Genomic DNA, 6,000 nt, shown 5'->3' on the forward strand with positions numbered 1-6,000 from the left:
GGGCATGGAACAATCCCACTCAGCCCTTACTATTTTTGGCCGAGGAAAGATGCTTGGGAAGAGCTCACGGTGTTGCTTGAAAGCAAGCCCTGGATATCCCAGAAGCAGATGATTCTCCTTCTGAATCAGGCTACAGATATTATTAATTTGTGGCAGGCAAGCCGCAAGTGGTGGCAATTTGTCGTAAGTTTATAAATTATATGGGATTTGTGTTCCAAAATCGGTTTTCCTACCTTTGCTAGTAGGAACTTGATTAGCTGACAATCGAAAGGCCAAGTTGACAATCCCGTCATTATTAGAATTATAACATTTTACATGCCATTTTCATTTTAAAAAAATAAACCAATTTGTACCCAAATTAAATCCATAATTTATAACCCTAATTCATCGAACTTTGTTAAACCATTCCGATACCACTTCTCAAGACCGTCGTGCTGCACGTAGGTTTGGACTTCTGGTTGTCATCTGATCAAGTTTTGGAGAACAAAGGTCAAAAAATTGATTTCAGGATACAAATAACTAGTTATTTGAAACTTCAAGGATATTATCGACAAATTTTAAACTGCAACGACATAAACGAGAAAAGCGTACGACTTTGAAGGCATAAAAGTTGGTTTAGCCCTTCCGCATCATCCGCCTATTTGGCATAGCGGATTCGTCGACTTATGGAGCTTCCCTTGAGCGGCTGCCGCTTATTTATTTTTATAAAAAAATATTGATGTAGGACCCATGTTTATATTACTATTTCTTAACTTAACATTTTTTATTAATTTATTTTATTATTCTATTTAAAATTTATTTACTTAACATTTTTTGTTAAATTTAATTTATATTATATCGGTGATCTGGACCAAAGATAGTTTTGTCCCCTAGCTCTATGTATATTTATGGTATTTAGACTATTTCATTGGCTTTTTAATTTAATATTCAATATAGTGAATTGAATTTACGTTTCTCAATTCAAAATTCGCTGGTCCTACTAGATTTTTTCTTTTATCTATAACTCTATATAAAAACGGAAAATGACATAGGTACATAATTTTTGATATTCATAACATACATAATCTATGTGGCATGCCAACTAAGCATGCTACATAGATTTATGTAATCATAACCCTAAAGTTGAATACTACTTTCCCTCCTTTCTCATCAGATATTTTTTTACATGTTTTAACTTTCCAAAATGATATATGTCCATAATTTTTCCATCCATAAATTTACATAATCTAGGTGGCAAGTAAAAAAGACATGCCACATAGATTAAAAAAATAAACAAACTTTATTAAAAAAGCCACATAGGCATGCCACATGTTTATGTAAGTTTATGAATGTTTATTTTGTGGATGTGTAGTGCTTCTGTTTAACTTTTTTGGCCTCACTTTTTTGGTTCTCTCTCCCATTCTCTCTCTTCAGAGATTACACACCACTTTTCTTCTCTCTCTTCGTTCCAACTTCTTCCTCTTTCATCTCATATCTCTCTTCTCACTTGAGCTTACCACTACTCACATGACATCTTTACCGTCCGACCACCGTTTGTGACACGACTGGTTCCAAAAGAACCACAAAGAGATGAGGAAACTGAGACCACCAATGGACTCATCTCGATGAATAGTATCTAACTCACCATATTTTTGACCGAAAATTTTGTCAAAGTGCGACAATGTATTAAGGCACTCTATTCATTTGATAGCGTAATAAGTCACCTTTTTGGATTTCATATCCCTTTTTTGTTTTTTTTGTGCATTTTACGAGAGGATGTGTTACATTGTCCCATTTTGATTGTATAATAAGACACTCTGTATGTTGGATTGCTATGTATGGTGATAATGTCTAATTACATTGGCACATTAGACAATGTGATTAATCCCATTGTCTTGACATTCTACAGTCATAAAAAAAACTTGATAAAGGATTACCATTATTTCACAAGAATTATGAAGCTGAGACTTTAAAATGTTGTCACTTTTGTTCTTAATATTTACAGAAAATTTATTTGTTGTGTTTTTATTTTGGGTTTATCTAAAGTTAAAGGGCTTTAGATTTTTTTAATTTTAATTTAGAGAGAAATGAATGTATAAATTGAACCAATATAAATCAAATAGTATATCTACACAAAAAGAAAAAATATTTATTGAAAAATCGACCCAAACAAAATTAAGGTATTACACCAATTTTTTGGGAAGTCAACTCATTGATGTGGTATAGAAAAGTCAATATATTTGTTGTTTTAGCTTATGTGACTTAACAAGTTTGTGACTCGATTATTTTTTTTCTTTTTAAAAATAATGACACCTTATTTTATCTTCTTTCCCATTCAAAACTCTCTAAAAATCAAAATACTCAAATCAAAACTCCAAAATATATCAGAATTCACAATTAAACTCCACTAGAGGGATTCAGTGTTATTTAACACTAGACCTCCCCCGAATGGAAGAATGTGAGGCGCAAGGAGTCAACCTAGATTCACTCGACGTCCTTCAACAATAATTGGTCAAAGTTCAATCACTCTAAGAAAATCTCATCCAACTACATTATTAACTCTAATTAATGAAACGCAACTAAAAAGTACTCTTGTGGTTGTCCAGTACATCTATGTTATATATACATGAGTGGTATATTTTTATGATAAAATTAACACTAATGGGCTCTATATATTGACGTCATAGATTTCACTATATTGTGCCACGTGAAACCATCAAACCAGGAGTTCTCGGGGGCTGCTGTAGTAATAACTACAGCAGCCCCAGCTGTAGCTCTTTTTGAGCTGCAAAATATTTTTATTTTTATTTTAAAAAATTATATATGTGTAGTATTCGGAGTAACGATTACAACGACATATTTTTTGTTCGAAACAAAAATCAAATTTAATGTGAAAAATGCATAACAATTCTGAACCGTTGAATATAAACTCAAAACATTCGATGTTTCGATCGCGATGAATTTGATTTTTGTTTCGAACAAAAAATATGTCGTTGGAATCGTTAGACCGAATACTACACATATATAATTTTTAAAAAATAAATAAAAAATGTTTTGAAACCCAAAAGGCCTACAGCGGGGGCTGCTGTAGTTATTACTACAGCAGCAGCCCCCATGAACCCTCAAACCAGTACTAGTAAAAGGATGCCGGGGTCTGCTGTAATTTTTTTTACAGCAGACCCCACTTTAATAAATAAGAAGTATTTAAAATTTTTTTAAAAATAAAATAAAATTATGAATGTATTTTGATCGTGTTTACGAATCTAACGGTATAATTTCCATCCCAAACAAAAATCAAATTCATCACAAGATAGACATATAATGTTACGGGTTTATATTCAACGGTTCACAATTTTCATCTCTTTTTCATGTTCAATTTGATTTTTGTATGGGACAAAAAATATACCATTACAGTCATAAACCTGATCAAAACACATCCATAATTTTTAAAAAATAAAATAAATTTTTTTTAATCCCTTTAGATTCATTACAACGGGACCTGCTGTAAAAAATTTACAGCAGGTCCCAGCCACCCCTAGTAAAAGCATGCAGACCCTTTTGGGGTTTTGTAATCAGAAACTTAATTAGCCTCGATATCTTCAATTCAATTGCCTTGACTTTGAATCCATGAAAACCCCATTTATAATTTCTTATTAATTTATTATGTGTCACATTGTCTCTCTGTTTATGTTCATGATCCACCAGAGTCCAGATCATTTTGTGAGTGTGTAATCTGGTTTTAATTGGAGGACAAAAATGGAGGAGTCCTTGCTTTGTAGAAGTGAAGAAAAGAAGGAGAGATGGGATGGTTCTGGGTTCTTGAAAGAGCTAAAGAAGCTGAGCTACATAGGAGCTCCAATGGTGGCAGTCTCAGTCTCTGAGTACCTTCTTCGGGTTGTATCAGTCATGATGGCAGGACATCTCGGACAGTTATCTTTATCCGGGATCGCCATGGCAGTTTCTTTCACTAATGTCACTGGATTCAGTCTCCTGGTATGGTGGTATATGCGTAGTTTCTGTTCAAAAATTTGTTCTTTAATAGATAAAATCTAATTAGTCCTCTTTGACATGAACAGTTTGGTTTGGCTGGAGCATTGGAGACACTGTGTGGACAAGCTTATGGAGCAAAGCAGTATCACAAGCTTGGAACCTACACATACTGTGAAATGATATTTCTGGTTTCAATTTGTGTCCCAATATCAATACTTTGGATATTCTTAGACAAAGTATTAATATTTGTGGGGCAAGACCCTTTAATCTCCATTGTAGCTTGTAGATTTGCTATTGGGCTTATACCAGCTCTATTTGGTTACGCTGTTCTTCAATCGTTGATTCCATACTTACAGTCTTAGAGCTTGATTGTTCCGATGCTTGTGACCTCAATTACAGCACTTTGTGTACATATACCTGTTTGTTGGGCTCTAGTGTTTAAACTAGGATTGGGAAGTACAGGTGCAGCCTTGGCTATTGGTTCAATGTGTTGCTGCTTGCATTTCACATGAGGTACTCTTCTTCATTGGAGAAAAGCCGAACCCTGATTTCGAAGGATATGTACTTGAGCTTTAAGAGTTTGATTAGCTTTGGAATCCCTTCTGCTGCTATGGCTTGGTAATTTATTTCTCAAGCACTTTGTATGCAAGTTTGCGCTCGTTTTGGTTAATCGGTGCTTCCTAATCGTTTTTGTATTCATGATCGTAGTCTTGAGTGGTGGTCTTTTGAGATTCTTATACTTCTGTCTGGGCTTCTACCGAATTCTAAGCTCGAAACATCGGTTCTTTCAATATGGTATGCTCCTAAGCCTTTAATGTCTGTGTCTGATTCTTTATGACAAGGCTTCTAATCAATCTTTGGGGCTTCATGGGCAGCCTTACAACCACTTCATTTCACTTCTTTGTACCGTATTCAATTGGTGCTGCTGCAAGGTTTGGTACACGACTCTTCTTCAATCAAATTAACATAGACATTCTGTGTCATATGAGCTTGACTGTACAGTGTACTCTGTGTGTGTGAATATTAATGTCGCAGCACACGGGTTTCGAATGAATTAGGAGCTGGAAATCCAGCGGGGGCTCGAGCAGTCCTGTCTGTTGCAGTGGTTCTGACAATTGCAGAGGCAGCTGTGGCTAGCACAGCCCTCTTATGTTGCCGTTACATTCTCGGATATGCTTATAGCAATGACAGGCAGGTAGTCAATTATGTTACCGAAATGGTTCCCTTGTTAAGCCTCTCAGTCATCATGGACAGTTCTCAAGCTCTGCTTTCTAGTAAGCTTTGTTCCTTAGCTCTTCTGAAACACAACATATATACTTTTTTGTAATGCTCGATGCATCGCATGAACAACGGTGCTATCGATGATCAACTTGTTTTCGATCTGCGACGACGCTAGGGGTCGCCCGAGGGAGTGGATGGCAGCACATAGGGGCATATGTGAATCTTGGAGCATATTATGTTGTTGGGATTCCAGTAGCTGCTACATTGTGTTTCTGCTTAGGTTTCAGAGGAAAAGGCCTTTGGATTGGACTACTTGCAGGGTCCACAGTACAAGCAACATTGTTAGCTATCATAACCTCCCTCACAAATTGGCAAAAACAGGTTCCACTTCTCTTGCACTTTAAACAACAAAAACAAGACAAATGTCTATAAGTATTCATGTTCAGTTTCAGTTTTGAGGAGGAGTTCAGTTGAAATTCATTGAAGTCATATATATGAGGTGGTTTTGCAGGCTAACAAGGCAAAGGAGAAGCTATCAGAAGAAGCAACCTTAGTTAATTAAGTGGATGAGTGAGCAATCATGACATTTTTGGTTTTCTTAGAAATGTATTGACACACTCAAAATGCTGATGATTGAGAGAATTATCACTGCAATCTTGACCTCAATCATAAACTTTTATGTTTGCAGGAGGTTGAATTATAAAATCTATCTCCTCTCTAAAAACATAATCTTTTAAAAACAATGTCTACCATTTTGACAAATATGTTGTTTTTTTTTTTTTTTTTTGTATAAACAATTGACAATGGAAT

At 35.2% G+C, this 6,000-nt stretch overlaps 1 pseudogene; it reads left to right on the plus strand.

Moving 5' to 3' along the window:
• The first annotated feature begins 3,735 nt into the window (after positions 1 to 3,735).
• On the plus strand, positions 3,736 to 5,752 carry LOC119995507 (annotated as a pseudogene).
• The last annotated feature ends 248 nt before the right edge of the window (positions 5,753 to 6,000 follow it).

The sequence above is a fragment of the Tripterygium wilfordii genome, chromosome 3, assembly GCF_013401445.1.
Source record: "Tripterygium wilfordii isolate XIE 37 chromosome 3, ASM1340144v1, whole genome shotgun sequence".
Classification (NCBI taxonomy): Eukaryota; Viridiplantae; Streptophyta; class Magnoliopsida; order Celastrales; family Celastraceae; genus Tripterygium; species Tripterygium wilfordii.